We start from the raw sequence: 17,500 nt of genomic DNA, 5'->3' as shown, positions 1-17,500 counted from the left end.
GCAGACTTCTGGATTTTTCAAATCAAATCGACGTTTATTTCTCACATGCGCCGAATACAACAGGTTCCGTTAAATGCTTACTTTTACAAGCCCGTATTAAACATTCATGCTTTTAGAAGTTTTAAGAAAAACAAGTGTTAAGTAAAAAATAGATAAATAAAAGTAACAAATAATTAAACCGCAGCTGTAAAGTAACAAATAATTAAACAGCAGCTGTAAAGTAACAATAGCGAGGCTTTATACAGGGGGTACTGGTACATATATATACAGGGCTATATTAAGTGAGGGTTCGGTTAGGTAAGTGTTAGGTTAACTGAGGGGTTAGGTGAGGGTTATGTTGGGTGAGTGTTAGGTGAGAGTTAAGTTCGGGTTAGGTAATGGTTAGGTTAGGTGAGAGTTAGGTTAGGCGAGGGTTAGGTGAGGGCTAGGTTAGTTGAGGGTTATGTGAGAGTCAGGTTAGGTGAGAGTTATGTTAGGTGAGGTTAGGTGAAGGTTAGATTAGGTGAGGTTTTGGTTAGGTGAAGGTTATGTGAGAGTTAGGTGAGGGTTAGGTTAGGTTAGGTGAGAGTTTGGTTAGGTGAGGATTAGGTTAGGTGAGGTTTAGGTGAGGGTTATAGTAGCTGGTGGTTAGGTTAGGTGAGGGTTAGGTGAGGGTTATAGTAGCTGGTGGTTAGGTTAGGTGAGGGTTTGGTTAGGTCAGGTTTAGCTGAGAGTTTTGTTAGGTGAGGGTTAAGTTAGGTTAGGTTAGGTTAGGTTAGGTTAGGTTAGGTGAGGGTTAGGTTAGGTGAGGATTAGGTTAGGTGAGGTTTAGGTGAGGGTTAGAGTAGCTGGTGGTTAGGTTAGGTGAGGGTTTGGTTAGGTCAGGTTTAGCTGAGGGTTTTGTTAGGTGAGGGTCAGGTTAGAGTAAGGTGAGGGTTAAGTTAGGTACGTATTAGGTTAGGTGAGGGTTATGTGAGGGTTATGTTATGCACGTGTTAACATTTCAACAGAACCATAACATTTCAACAGAACCATGACATTTCAACAGAACCATAACATTTCAACAGAACCATAACATGTCAACAGAACCATAACATTTCAACAGAACCATAACATTTCAACAGAACCATAACATTTCAACAGAACCATTTCAACAGAACCATGACATTTCAACAGAACCATTTCAACAGAACCATGACATTTCAACAGACCCATTTCAACAGAACCATAACATTTCAACAGAACCATGACATTTCAACAGAACCATAACATTTCAACAGAACCATGACATTTCAACAGAACCATAACATTTCAACAAAACCATGACATTTCAACAGAACCATGACATGACATTTCAACAGAACCATAACATTTCAACAGACACATTTCAACAGAAACATTTCAACAGAACCATGACATTTCAACAGAACCATGACATTTCAACAGAACCATAACATTTCAACAGAACCATGACATTTCAACAGAACCATGACATTTCAACAGAACCATGACATTTCAACAGAACCATGACATGACATTTCAACATAACCATAACATTTCAACAGAACCATGACATTTCAACAGAACCATGACATTTCAACAGAACCATGACATTTCAACAGAACCATAACATTTCAACAGAACCATGACATTTCAACAGAACCATGACATTTCAACAGAACCATGACATTTCAGATCATCACGGCCAGCTAGAGCTCTGGATTGGTTCCATACTATAAAGCCGTGGAAACGCAGGACAGGACAGAAACACATCACTAAAAACGGTGTAAATTACAGGCTGCCAGTTGCACTACCTCTATTCCTCCTCCTCCCTGTCCAACACACTACCATTAACTACTGCAGCATAGGGGTATTTGTAAGGAGATGTATATATTTAGCTATGGGAATGTATTTATAAGGGTAGTTCACCTGCTAACCGGTCATTAAAAATCATCAGGGGCATGCTCAATAGGTATTCTCCATTGAAAAGTGCTACCGAGTCAACGGGCCTGATCTGTGTCTGGGAAACAAGCCTCTAATGTCCGGGTGCTACAGCTCCCCTTCAGTGAAAAATACATGATGTAATTAACAGGGCTATGGTTAGATACTATTGTAACAGGGTTAGATACTAGTGTAACAGGGTTAGATACTATTGTAACATGGTTAGATACTATTGTAACAGGGTTAGATACTATTGTAACAGGGTTAGATACTATTGTAACATGGTTAGATACTATTGTAACAGGGTTAGGGGTTAGATACTATTGTAACAGGGTTAGATACTATTGTAACAGGGTTAGATACTATTGTAACAGGGTTAGATACTATTGTAACAGGGTTAGATACTATTGTAACAGGGTTAGATACTATTGTAAGAGCTATAGATACTATTGTAACAGGGTTAGATACTATTGTAACAGGGTTAGTTACTATTGTAACAGGGTTAGATACTATTGTAACATGGTTAGATACTATTGTAACAGGGTTAGATACTATTGTAACAGGGTTAGATACTATTGTAACAGGGTTAGATACTATTGTAACAGGGTTAGATACTATTGTAACAGGGTTAGATACTATTGTAACAGGGTTAGATACTATTGTAACTATTGTAACAGGGTTAGATACTATTGTAACAGGGTTAGATACTATTGTAACAGGGTTAGATACTATTGTAACAGGGTTAGATACTATTGTAACAGGGTTAGATACTATTGGGTTAATACTATTGTAACAGGGTTAGATACTATTGTAACAGGGTTAGATACTATTGTAACAGGGTTAGATACTATTGTAACAGGGTTAGATACTATTGTAACAGGGTTAGATACTATTGTAACAGGGTTAGATACTATTGTAACAGGGTTAGATACTATTGTAACAGGGTTAGATACTATTGTAACAGGGTTAGATACTATTGTAACAGGGTTAGATACTATTGTAACAGGGTTAGATACTATTGTAACAGGGTTAGATACTATTGTAACAGGTTAGATACTATTGTAACAGGGTTAGATTAGTAACAGGGTTAGATACTATTGTAACTATTGGGTTAGATACTATTGTAACAGGGTTAGATACTATTGTAACAGGGTTAGATACTATTGTAACAGGGTTAGATACTATTGTAACAGGGTTAGATACTATTGTAACAGGGTTAGATACTATTGTAACAGGGTTAGATACTATTGTAACAGGGTTAGATACTATTGTAACAGGGTTAGATACTATTGTAACAGGGTTAGATACTATTGTAACAGGGTTAGATACTATTGTAACAGGGTTAGATACTATTGTAACAGGGTTAGATACTATTGTAACAGGGTTAGATACTATTGTAACAGGGTTAGATACTATTGTAACAGGGTTAGATACTATTGTAACAGGGTTAGATACTATTGTAACAGGGTTAGATACTATTGTAACAGGGTTAGATACTATTGTAACAGGGTTAGATACTATTGTAACAGGGTTAGATACTATTGTAACAGGGTTAGATACTATTGTAACAGGGTTAGATACTATTGTAACAGGGTTAGATACTATTGTAACAGGGTTAGATACTATTGTAACAGGGTTAGATACTATTGTAACAGGGTTAGATACTATTGTAACAGGGTTAGATACTATTGTAACAGGGTTAGATACTATTGTAACAGGGTTAGATACTATTGTAACAGGGTTAGATACTATTGTAACAGGGTTAGATACTATTGTAACAGGGTTAGATACTATTGTAACAGGGTTAGATACTATTGTAACAGGGTTAGATACTATTGTAACAGGGTTAGATACTATTGTAACAGGGTTAGATACTATTGTAACAGGGTTAGATACTATTGTAACAGGGTTAGATACTATTGTAACAGGGTTAGATACTATTGTAACAGGGTTAGATACTATTGTAACAGGGTTAGATACTATTGTAACAGGGTTAGATACTATTGTAACAGGGTTAGATACTATTGTAACAGGGTTAGATACTATTGTAACAGGGTTAGATACTATTGTAACAGGGTTAGATACTATTGTAACAGGGTTAGATACTATTGTAACAGGGTTAGATACTATTGTAACAGGGTTAGATACTATTGTAACAGGGTTAGATACTATTGTAACAGGGTTAGATACTATTGTAACAGGGTTAGATACTATTGTAACAGGGTTAGATACTATTGTTTAGATACTATTGTAACAGGGTTAGATACTATTGTAACAGGGTTAGATACTATTGTAACAGGGTTAGATACTATTGTAACAGGGTTAGATACTATTGTAACAGGGTTAGATACTATTGTAACAGGGTTAGATACTATTGTAACAGGGTTAGATACTATTGTAACAGGGTTAGATACTATTGTAACAGGGTTAGATACTATTGTAACAGGGTTAGATACTATTGTAACAGGGTTAGATACTATTGTAACAGGGTTAGATACTATTGTAACAGGGTTAGATACTATTGTAACAGGGTTAGATACTATTGTAACAGGGTTAGGGGTTAGATACTATTGTAACAGGGTTAGATACTATTGTAACAGGGTTAGATACTATTGTAACAGGGTTAGATACTATTGAACAGGGTTACTATTGTAACAGGGTTAGATACTATTGTAACAGGGTTAGATACTATTGTAACAGGGTTAGATACTATTGTAACAGGGTTAGATACTATTGTAACAGGGTTAGATACTATTGTAACAGGGTTAGATACTATTGTAACAGGGTTAGATACTATTGTAACAGGGTTAGATACTATTGTAACAGGGTTAGATACTATTGTAACAGGGTTAGATACTATTGTAACTTATTGTAACAGATACTATTGGGGTTAGATACTATTGTAACAGGGTTAGATACTATTGTAACAGGGTTAGATACTATTGTAACAAGGTTAGATACTATTGTAAGAGCTATAGATACTATTGTAACAGGGGTAGATACTATTGTAACAAGGTTAGTTACTATTGTAACAGGGTTAGATACTATTGTAACATGGTTAGATACTATTGTAACAGGGTTAGGGGTTAGATACTATTGTAACAGGGTTAGATACTATTGCAACAGGGTTAGATACTATTGTAACAGGGTTAGATACTATTGTAACAGGGTTAGGGGTTAGATACTATTGTAACAGGGTTAGATACTATTGTAACAGGGTTAGATACTATTGTAACAGGGTTAGATACTATTGTAACAGGGTTAGATACTATTGTAACAGGGTTAGATACTATTGTAACAGGGTTAGATACTATTGTAACAGGGTTAGATACTATTGTAACAGGGTTAGATACTATTGTAACAGGGTTAGATACTATTGTAACAGGGTTAGATACTATTGTAACAGGGTTAGATACTATTGTAACAGGGTTAGATACTATTGTAACATGGTTAGATACTATTGTAACAGGGTTAGGGGTTAGATACTATTGTAACAGGGTTAGATACTATTGTAACAGGGTTAGATACTATTGTAACAGGGTTAGATACTATTGTAACAGGGTTAGATACTATTGTAACAGGGTTAGATACTATTGTAACAGGGTTAGATACTATTGTAACAGGGTTAGATACTATTGTAACAGGGTTAGATACTATTGTAACAGGGTTAGATACTATTGTAACATGGTTAGATACTATTGTAACAGGGTTAGGGGTTAGATACTATTGTAACAGGGTTAGATACTATTGTAACAGGGTTAGATACTATTGTAACAGGGTTAGATACTATTGTAACAGGGTTAGATACTATTGTAACAGGGTTAGATACTATTGTAACAGGGTTAGATACTTTTGTAACAGGGTTAGATACTATTGTAACAGGGTTAGATACTATTGTAACAGGGTTAGATACTTTTGTAACAGGGTTAGATACTATTGTAACAGGGTTAGATACTATTGTAACAGGGTTAGATACTATTGTAACAGGGTTAGATACTATTGTAACAGGGTTAGATACTATTGTAACAGGGTTAGATACTATTGTAACAGGGTTAGATACTATTGTAACAGGGTTAGATACTATTGTAACAGGGTTAGATACTATTGTAACAGGGTTAGATACTATTGTAACAGGGTTAGATACTATTGTAACAGGGTTAGATACTATTGTAACAGGGTTAATACTATTGTAGGGTTAGATACTATTGTAACAGGGTTAGATACTATTGTAACAGGGTTAGATACTATTGTAACAGGGTTAGATACTATTGTAACAGGGTTAGATACTATTGTAACAGGGTTAGATACTATTGTAACAGGGTTAGATACTATTGTAACAGGGTTAGATACTATTGTAACAGGGTTAGATACTATTGTAACAGGGTTAGATACTATTGTAACAGGGTTAGATACTATTGTAACAGGGTTAGATACTATTGTAACAGGGTTAGTTACTATTGTAACAGGGTTAGATACTATTGTAACAGGGTTAGATACTATTGTAACAGGGTTAGATACTATTGTAACAGGGTTAGATACTATTGTAACAGGGTTAGATACTATTGTAACAGGGTTAGATACTATTGTAACAGGGTTAGATACTATTGTAACAGGGTTAGATACTGTTGTAACAGGGTTAGATACTATTGTAACAGGGTTAGATACTATTGTAACAGGGTTAGATACTTTTTGTAACAGGGTTAGATACTATTGTAACAGGGTTAGATACTATTGTAACAGGGTTAGATACTATTGTAACAGGGTTAGATACTATTGTAACAGGGTTAGATACTTTTGTAACAGGGTTAGATACTATTGTAACAGGGTTAGATACTATTGTAACAGGGTTAGATACTATTGTAACAGGGTTAGATACTTTTGTAACAGGGTTAGATACTTTTGTAACAGGGTTAGATACTTTTGTAACAGGGTTAGATACTATTGTAACAGGGTTAGATACTATTGTAACAGGGTTAGATACTATTGTAAAAGGGTAAGATACTATTGTAACAGGGTTAGGGGTTAGATACTATTGTAACAGGGTTAGTTACTATTGTAACAGGGTTAGGGGTTAGATACTATTGTAACAGGGTTAGATACTATTGTAACAGGGTTAGATACTATTGTAACAGGGTTAGATACTATTGTAACAGGGTTAGGGGTTAGATACTATTGTAAGAGGTATAGATACTATTGTAACAGGGTTAGATAGTATTGTAACAGGGTTAGTTACTATTGTAACAGGGTTAGTTACTATTGTAACAGGGTTAGATACTATTGTAACAGGGTTAGTTACTATTGTAACAGGGTTAGGGGTTAGATACTATTGTAACAGGGTTAGATACTATTGTAACAGGGTTAGATACTATTGTAACAGGGTTAGGGGTTAGATATTATTGTAACAGGGTTAGATACTATTGTAACAGGGTTAGGGGTTAGATACTATTGTAAGAGCTATAGATACTATTGTAACAGGGTTAGATAGTATTGTAACAGGGTTAGATAGTATTGTAACAGGGTTAGATACTATTGTAACAGGGTTAGATACTATTGTAACAGGGTTAGATACTATTGTAAAAGGGTTAGATACTATTGTAACAGGGTTAGATACTATTGTAACAGGGTTAGATACTATTGTAACAGGGTTAGATACTATTGTAACAGGGTTAGATACTATTGTAACAGGGTTAGATACTATTGTAACAGGGTTAGATACTATTGTAACAGGGTTAGATACTATTGTAACAGGGTTAGATACCATTGTAACAGGGTTAGTTACTATTGTAACAGGGTTAGATACTATTGTAACAGGGTTAGTTACTATTGTAACAGAGTTAGGGGTTAGATACTATTGTAACAGGGTTAGATACTATTGTAACAGGGTTAGATACTATTGTAACAGGGTTAGGGGTTAGATATTATTGTAACAGGGTTAGATACTATTGTAACAGGGTTTGGGGTTAGATACTATTGTAACAGGGTTAGATACTATTGTAACAGGGTTAGATACTATTGTAACATGGTTAGATACTACTGTAACAGGGTTAGGGGTTAGATACTATTGTAACAGGGTTAGATACTATTGTAACATGGTTAGATACTATTGTAACAGGGTTAGATACTATTTAACAGGGTTAAATACTATTGTAACAGGGTTAGATAATATTGTAACAGGGTTAGATACTATTGTAACAGGGTTAGATACTATTGTAACAGGGTTAGGGGTTAGATACTATTGTAACAGGGTTAGTTACTATTGTAACAGGGTTAGATACTATTGTAACAGGGTTAGATACTATTGTAACAGGGTTAGATACCATTGTAAAAGGGTAAGATACTATTGTAACAGGGTTAGATACTATTGTAACAGGGTTAGATACTATTGTAACAGGGTTAGATACTATTGTAACAGGGTTAGATACTATTGTAAAAGGGTAAGATACTATTGTAACAGGGTTAGGGGTTAGATATTATTGTAACAGGGTTAGATACTATTGTAACAGGGTTTGGGGTTAGATACTTTTGTAACAGGGTTAGATACTATTGTAACAGGGTTAGATACTATTGTAACATGGTTAGATACTATTGTAACAGGGTTAGATACTATTGTAACAGGGTTAGGGGTTAGATACTATTGTAACAGGGTTAGATACTATTTAACAGGGTTAAATACTATTGTAACAGGGTTAGATACTATTGTAACAGGGTTAGGGGTTAGATATTATTGTAACAGGGTTAGATACTATTGTAACAGGGTTTGGGGTTAGATACTTTTGTAACAGGGTTAGATACTATTGTAACAGGGTTAGATACTATTGTAACATGGTTAGATACTATTGTAACAGGGTTAGATACTATTGTAACAGGGTTAGATACTATTGTAAAAGGGTAAGATACTATTGTAACAGGGTTAGGGGTTAGATATTATTGTAACAGGGTTAGATACTATTGTAACAGGGTTTGGGGTTAGATACTTTTGTAACAGGGTTAGATACTATTGTAACAGGGTTAGATACTATTGTAACATGGTTAGATACTATTGTAACAGGGTTAGATACTATTGTAACAGGGTTAGGGGTTAGATACTATTGTAACAGGGTTAGATACTATTTAACAGTGTTAAATACTATTGTAACAGGGTTAGATACTATTGTAACAGGGTTTGGGGTTAGATACTTTTGTAACAGGGTTAGATACTATTGTAACAGGGTTAGATACTATTGTAACATGGTTAGATACTATTGTAAGAGGGTTAGATACTATTGTAACAGGGTTAGATACTATTTAACAGGGTTAAATACTATTGTAACAGGGTTAGATACTATTGTAACAGGGTTAGATACTATTGTAACAGGGTTAGATACTATTGTAACAGGGTTTGGGGTTAGATACTTTTGTAACAGGGTTAGATACTATTGTAACAGGGTTAGATACTATTGTAACATGGTTAGATACTATTGTAAGAGGGTTAGATACTATTGTAACAGGGTTAGATACTATTGTAACATTTGATAACAGGGTTAGATACTATTGTAACAGGGTTAGATACTATTGTAACAGGGTTAGATACTATTGTAACAGGGTTAGATACTATTGTAACAGGGTTAGATACTATTTAACAGGGTTAAATACTATTGTAACAGGGTTAGATACTATTGTAACAGGGTTAGATACTATTGTAACAGGGTTAGATACTATTGTAACAGGGTTAGATACTATTGTAACAGGGTTAGATACTATTGTAACAGGGTTAGATACTATTGTAACAGGGTTAGGGGTTAGATACTATTGTAACAGGGTTAGATACTATTGTAACAGGGTTAGATACTATTGTAACAGGGTTAGATACTATTGTAACATGGTTAGATACTATTGTAACAGGGTTAGATACTATTGTAACAGGGTTAGATACTATTGTAACAGGGTTAGATACTATTGTAACAGGGTTAGATACTATTGTAACAGGGTTAGATACTATTGTAACAGGGTTAGTTACTATTGTAACAGGGTTAGATACTATTGTAACAGGGTTAGGGGTTAGATACTATTGTAACAGGGTTAGGGGTTAGATACTATTGTAACAGGGTTAGATACTATTGTAACAGGGTTAGATACTATTGTAACAGGGTTAGTTACTATTGTAACAGGGTTAGATACTATTGTAACAGGGTTAGATACTATTGTAACAGGGTTAGATACTATTGTAACAGGGTTAGATACTATTGTAACAGGGTTAGGGACTATTGTAACAGGGTTAGATACTATTGTAACAGGGTTACATACTATTGATAAGTGTTGGGGTTACGTCCTAGTCTTTTTTATTTTTTTTTAACCTTTATTTAACTAGGCAAGTCAGTTAAGAACAAATTCTTATTTTCAATGACGGCCTGGGAACAGTGGGTTAACTGCCTGTTCATGGGCAGAATGACAGATTTGTACCTTGTCATCTCGGGGATTTGAACTCACAACCTTCCGGTTACTAGTCCAACGCTCTAACCACTAGGCTACCCTGCCGCCTCTAGACTAGTGTTGGGGTTACGTCCTATGCTAAGGATGGCGTTAGATCATAGTCTAGTGCTGGGGTTACGTCTTAGTCTAGTGTTGGGGTTAGTTAGGTCCTATGCTAGGGTTGGGGTTACGTCCTATTCTAGTATTGGGGTTAGATCATAGTCTAGTGTTGGGGTTAGATCATAGTCTACTGTTGGTGTTAGTTAGGTCCTATGCTAATGTTGGGGTTAGTTAGGTCCTATGCTAGTGTTGGTGTTACGTCCTAGTCGAGTGTTGGGGTTAGTTAGGTCCTATGCTAGTGTTGGGGTTAGTTAGGTCCTATGCTAGGGTTGGGGTTACGTCCTAGTCTAGGGTTGGGGTTACGTATTAGGCTAGTGTTGGGGTTACGTCCTAGTCTAGTGTTGGGGTTAGATCATAGTCTAGTGTTGGGGTTAGTTAGGTCCTAGTCTAGGGTTGGGGTTAGTTAGGTCCTATGCTAGTGTTGGGGTTAGTTACGTCCTAGTCTAGGGTTGGGGTTACGTCCTAGTCTAGTGTTGGGGTTAGTTAGGTCCTATGCTAGTGTTGGGGTTAGTTACGTCCTAGTCTAGTGTTGGTGTTACGTCCTAGTCGAGTGTTGGGGTTAGTTAGGTCCTAGTCTAGGGTTGGGGTTAGTTAGGTCCTATGCTAGTGTTGGGGTTAGTTATGTCCTAGTCTAGGGTTGGGGTTACGTCCTAGTCTAGTGTTGGGGTTAGATCATAGTCTACTGTTGGGGTTAGTTAGGTCCTATGCTAGGGTTGGGGTTACGTCCTAGTCTAGTGTTGGGGTTAGATCATAGTCTAGTGTTGGGGTTAGATCATAGTCTACTGTAGGTGTTAGTTAGGTCCTATGCTAGTGTTGGGGTTACGTCCTAGTCTATTGTTGGGGATAGATCATAGTCTAGTGTTGGGGTTAGATCATAGTCTACTGTTGGTGTTAGGTCCTAGTCTAGTGTTGGTGTTATATCACAGTCTAGTGTTGGGGTTAGATCATAGTCTACTGTTGGTATTACGTCCTAGTCTAGTGTTGGGGTTAGATCATAGTCTAGTGTTGGGGGATTAGTTAGGTCCTAGTCTAGGGTTGGGGTTACGTCCTAGGCTAGTGTTGGTGTTAGATGATAGTCTACTGTTGGGGTTAGTTAGGTCCTATGCTAGGGATGGGGTTAGATCATAGTCTAGTGTTGGGGTTAGTTAGGTCCTAGTCTAGTATTGGGGTTAGTTAGGTCCTATGCTAGTGTTGGGGTTAGGTCCTAGGCTAGTGTTGGGGTTAGGTCCTAGGCTAGTGTTGGGGTTAGGTCCTATGCTAGTGTTTGGGTTAGTTAGGGTCTAGGCTAGTGTTGGGGTTAGTTAGGGCCTAGGCTAGTGTTGGGGTTAGGTCCTATGCTAGTGTTTGGGTTAGTTAGGGTCTAGGCTAGTGTTGGGGTTAGTTAGGGTCTAGGCTAGTGTTGGGGTTAGTTAGGGTCTAGGCTAGTGTTGGGGTTAGTTAGGGTCTAGGCTAGTGTTGGGGTTAGTTAGGGCCTAGGCTAGTGTTGGGGTTAGGTCCTATGCTAGTGTTTGGGTTAGTTAGGGTCTAGGCTAGTGTTGGGGTTAGTTAGGGTCTAGGCTAGTGTTGGGGTTAGTTAGGGCCTAGGCTAGTGTTGGGGTTAGTTAGGGCCTAGGCTAGTGTTGGGGTTAGGTCCTATGATAGTGTTGGGGTTACATCCTAGGCTAGTGTGGGGATTTGGGGTATTTTTGTTTTAGGGTATCTTTGTTTTATGGTATCTTTGTTTCAGTCTATCTTTGTTTTAGGGTATCTGTGTTTTATTGTGTCGAAAGTGGACTTTGTCTAAAGTGGACTTTAGACTTCTCAACAACTTCACAGACAACATCAAGTCTACTTCAAACCAAATACATAAATACCATAGACTCATACAGAGGAGGTAGTTCAGTGTGTGTTTGTACTCTGATCCAGTGTCTCTGTCTCCGTGTCTCTGTCTCCGTGTCTCTGTCTCCGTGTCTCCCTGTCCGGTATAGCGTGTAACTAGGCCATGTCAGGACTTTGACGCCAACTCTTATACTCGTCCTCGCTCCGTCTCCTTCCCGCCCTCTTCGCTACACTGAATTAGCGCTGCTCTGTTCTGGGAGGGAAGTCCTTGGCTCTGACAAGCAGAGGAGATGCTCCAAATTACCAGGAACTGACAGAGGAGAGGCAGGGACAGAACGGCATTGTGGGTGTGGTTGCTGTCCTGGTCATTGTCCCTGTGTTACAGAGTCAACCTTTCTTTCCTTCCTGAGATAATGCAACTATGTAGAAGCATCATCATTCATGCTTTTCTGGATGATTCTAGTTTCTATGTTGTTTTTAGACTATGATATATCATGTCCCAATAAGCACGTGGAAACCTCCCCCCTCCCGGTGCAGAGTGTGTGTAGACGTCTCAATGGTCCCTACCATGTGGTGTCGTCGTCACAGCTGAAAATGGCTGTTGTTTTTTTATTCAGTACCACATGTGTCCTACTCTATGTGTCTCTGTCTGGACAGGGACATGGCAGGGACAGACATTGGGCTTTTATATAGACCAGTTTCTGTCTGGACAGGGACATCCTGGTGTGTCCCAGGGGTACCTCTCTCTGTCAGGACAGGGACATCCTGGTGTGCCCCAGGGGTACCTCTCTCTGTCAGGACAGGGACATCCTGGTGTGCCCCAGGGGTACCTCTCTCTGCCAGGACAGGGACATCCTGGTGTGCCCCATGGGTACCTCTCTCTGCCAGGACAGGGACATCCTGGTGTGTCCCAGGGGTACCTCTCTCTGTCAGGACAGGGACATCCTGGTGTGCCCCAGGGGTACCTCTCTCTGCCGGTACAGGGACATCCTGGTGTGCCCCAGGGGTACCTCTCTCTGCCGGGACAGGGACATCTTGGTGTGCCCCAGGGGTACCTCTCTCTGCCAGGACAGGGACATCCTGGTGTGTCCCAGGGGTACCTCTCTCTGTTAGGACAGGGACATCCTGGTGTGCCCCAGGGGTACCTCTCTCTGCCGGGACAGGGACATCTTGGTGTGCCCCAGGGGTACCTCTCTCTGTCAGGACAGAGACATCCTGGTGTGCCCCAGGGGTACCTCTCTCTACCGGGACAGGGACATCCTGGTGTGCCCCAGGGGTACCTCTCTCTGTCTGGACAGGGACATCCTGGTGTGTTCCAGGGGTACCTCTCTCTGTCAGGACAGGGACATCCTGGTGTGTCCCAGGGGTACCTCTCTCTGCCGGTCAGGGACATCCTGGTGTGCCCCAGGGGTACCTCTCTCTGCCAGGACAGGGACATCCTGGTGTGCCCCAGGGGGACATCCTGGTGTGCCCCAGGGGTACCTCTCTGCCGGGACAGGGACATCCTGGTGTGCCCCAGGGGTAGGACAGAGACATCCTGGTGTGCCCCAGGGGTACCTCTCTCTACCGGGACAGGGACATCCTGGTGTGCCCCAGGGGTACCTCTCTGTCTGGACAGGGACATCCTGGTGTGTTCCAGGGGTACAGGACAGGGACATCCTGGTGTGCCCCAGGGGTACCTCTCTCTGTCAGGACAGGGACATCCTGGTGTGCCCCAGGGGTACCTCTCTCTGCCGGGACAGGGACATCCTGGTGTGTCCCAGGGGTACCTCTCTCTGTCAGGACAGGGACATCCTGGTGTGCCCCAGGGGTACCTCTCTCTGTCAGGACAGGGACATCCTGGTGTGCCCCAGGGGTACCTCTCTCTGCCGGGACAGGGACATCCTGGTGTGCCCCAGGGGTACCTCTCTCTGTCAGGACAGGGACATCCTGGTGTGCCCCAGGGGTACCTCTCTCTGTCAGGACAGGGACATCCTGGTGTGCCCAAGGGGTACCTCTCTCTGTCAGGACAGGGACATCCTGGTGTGCCCCAGTACCTCTCTGTCAGGACAGGGACATCCTGGTGTGTCCCCAGGGACATCCTGGTGTGTCCCAGTACCTCTCTGTCAGGACAGGGACATCCTGGTGTGCCCCAGGAGTACCTCTCTCTGTCAGGACAGGGACATCCTGGTATGCCCCAGGAGTACCTCTCTCTGTCAGGACAGGGACATCCTGGTGTGCCCCAGGAGTACCTCTCTCTGTCAGGACAGGGACATCCTGGTGTGCCCCAGGAGTACCTCTCTCTGTCAGGACAGGGACATCCTGGTGTGTCCCAGGGGTACCTCTCTCTGTCAGGACAGGGACATCCTGGTGTGTTCCAGGGGTACCTCTCTCTGTCAGGACAGGGACATCCTGGTGTGTCCCAGGGGTACCTCTCTCTGTCAGGACAGGGACATCCTGGTGTGCCCCAGGAGTACCTCTCTCTGTCAGGACAGGGACATCCTGGTGTGCCCCAGGAGTACCTCTCTCTGTCAGGACAGGGACATCCTGGTGTGCCCCAGGGGTACCTCTCTCTGTCAGGACAGGGACATCCTGATGTGTCCCAGGGGTACCTCTCTCTGTCAGGACAGGGACATCCTGGTGTGCCCCAGGGGTACCTCTCTCTGCCAGGACAGGGACATCCTGGTGTGCCCCAGGAGTACCTCTCTCTGTCAGGACAGGGACATCCTGGTGTGTCCCAGGGGTACCTCTCTCTGCCAGGACAGACTTGTTTTTATCTCCATCTGTTTTAATTAGCAGTTTTGTTCTATATATAGAAATGAGTTCTATTCAGAGAGCGTGACAGAAGGAGATGGTGCAGTCATCAACACACACAGTGTGTGTGTGTGTGTGTGTGTGTGTGTGTGTGTGTGTGTGTGTGTGTGTGTGTGTGTGTGTGTGTGTGTGTGTGTGTGTGTGTGTGTGTGTGTGTGTGTGTGTGTGTGTGTGTGTGTGTGTGTGTGCGTGCGGCCGGCTGGTGTATAAAATCGAGCTCACAGCCATGTCATCTGCATCGATAAACATTGGCAGTAGAATGGCCCGTACTGAAGAGCTCTGTGACTTTCAACGTGGCACCATCATAGGATGCCACCTTTCCAACAAGTCATTTAGTCAAATTTCTACCCTGATGTAGCTTCCCCCGGTCAACTGTAAGTGTTGTTATTGTGAAGTGGTAACGTCTAGGAGCAACAACGGCTCAGCCGTGAAGTGGTAGGCCACACAAGCTCACAGAACAGCACCGGCGAGTGCTGAAGCGCATTGCACATAAAAATCTAAACTTCCTCTGGAAGGTCAGCACAATAACTGTTTGTCGGGAGCTTCATTAAATGGGTTTCCATGGCAGAGCAGCCGCACACAAGCCTCAGATCAACATGTACAATGCCAAGAGTCGGCTGGAGTGGTGTAAAGCTCACCTACATTGGACTCTGGAGTAGTGTAAAGCTCACCTCCATTGGACTCTGGAGTAGTGTAAAGCTCACCTCCATTGGACTCTGGAGTAGTGTAAAGCTCACCTCCATTGGACTCTGGAGTGGTGTAAAGCTCACCTACATTGGGCTCTGGAGTGGTGTAAAGCTCACCGCCATTGGACTCTGGAGTGGTGTAAAGCTCACCTACATTGGGCTCTGGAGTGGTGTAAAGCTCACCGCCATTGGACTCTGGAGCAGTGTAAAGCTCACCGCCATTGGACTCTGGAGTACTACTGTCTAAAGAAATGAAATCATTCAGAATAGCCCACTACACCGTGAGAAGGCCTATAATTTAGCCACAGCGGATTTTATCCCAATAACTAGGAATTGCCTACAGTCGGGAACGCGCAGAAAATTTGTCAGACAAAACATTTTTTTTTTTTTAAACAATTGAGCGAAAACACAGGTTGGAAAGCAAATGACTACAGCTGAAAAGAGAACTGCTGTAGGTTAGCCAGAATATTTAATCAACTTCCAAATATATTTTACAAAAGAGAGAGAGAGGCTTTTTTTTTTTACATTCAGCAGAGAACGGCAAGGACCTGTTTGATTTCATCACTGAGAAGGGCGCCTTACCAGAGGAGCTGGCAAATAACTTTTTCGTCAGGTTCTTGAAGCCGTGCGACACTGCCACAACTGTGGGGTTGTACACAGGGACATCAAGGACGAAAATATCCTCATCGATTTTCGGACGGGCGAAATTAAACTTATTTTGTGTGCATCATTGAGAGAGTCAGTGGAACTGGAAAGCATTTTTAGGACTATAATTTCCACATTTTGTAACCTACATTACGTGTCTCCACACTCCCAGGCTGTTGATTGATTCAAGAAAAGATCGTTTTTTATTGATCTCAGATTCTCAGTTTGTCAAAGTACCCTGCCATTTCGATCAATTGTGAGGTACTTAGAAATATTCTGCCGAAGTCTGCAGTCATGAAAAATGACGTAGAATTTGCATGGAATGCGTTTTTTAAAAGGCCAACATTTTTCCCGGACCTTATAGGTCTAAAACTAAAAATGTTCTCCATGTGTGCACCTTTCTCTACTCTACTGTTCTATTGCCACGACGCAAATGCGATGATATGCATGATGCTTATAAAGGTGATTTTCTCTCATGTATTCTGGTACCTCAGAACTCCACAGATCACCCCCCTCTATAGGCTCACTGTGTGTTCCGGTATCTCACGATTTACACATTAAGCACTGGTTATAACATAGTGGCTTGATATAACATAATGGTTTTGCCTGTCTAACCAGAGCCGGATATAGGCTTTACATGTATGAGGGCACTATAGTGGTTGATTCTGCAGTGTGTAAAACAACCCGCAAATAGCAAGTAGATAACGAGGTTGTCTGCCTGTTGTACTGTTTTAAATGAGTTTAGGAATGTCATCTATATCATTGTGTTGAAATCTAATCTGTCAGATAAGGTTAGTAGAAGGAAACTCCTTTCTGAAATCAATCCCCAGTCTCTGTCTTGGATCAGGAGGGGAGGGGAGGTAAAGGGAGGGCAGTCTGCCCGCCCGCCCGCCCGCCTGCCTGCTGAATCCCTGACTGCAGCAGTTTTCAAGGCTTGCACCGTTTGGAGCGTGAGTGGGAATTTCCTATCTACGTAGCAACAACCCTCCCCCCCTCCTCGCGGTGATGCTGCTACACTGTAGTAAAAAGGCTCCCCAGCACCACAGCCCAGTGGACAGCAGCGTCGCGTC

General features: G+C 41.2%; 1 protein-coding gene across 5 annotated transcripts in view; it reads left to right on the top strand.

Annotated features, from left to right (window-relative positions):
- Positions 1 to 17,500, top strand: part of LOC118379552 (phosphatase and actin regulator 3-like) — a 117,726-nt gene that overhangs the window by 96,004 nt on the left and 4,222 nt on the right. The gene's annotated exons all lie outside the window — the stretch shown is intronic.

This window comes from Oncorhynchus keta, chromosome 21 (assembly GCF_023373465.1).
Source record: "Oncorhynchus keta strain PuntledgeMale-10-30-2019 chromosome 21, Oket_V2, whole genome shotgun sequence".
In the NCBI taxonomy this organism is placed as follows: domain Eukaryota; kingdom Metazoa; phylum Chordata; class Actinopteri; order Salmoniformes; family Salmonidae; genus Oncorhynchus; species Oncorhynchus keta.
This window is presented reverse-complemented; position numbering and strand designations above follow the sequence as displayed.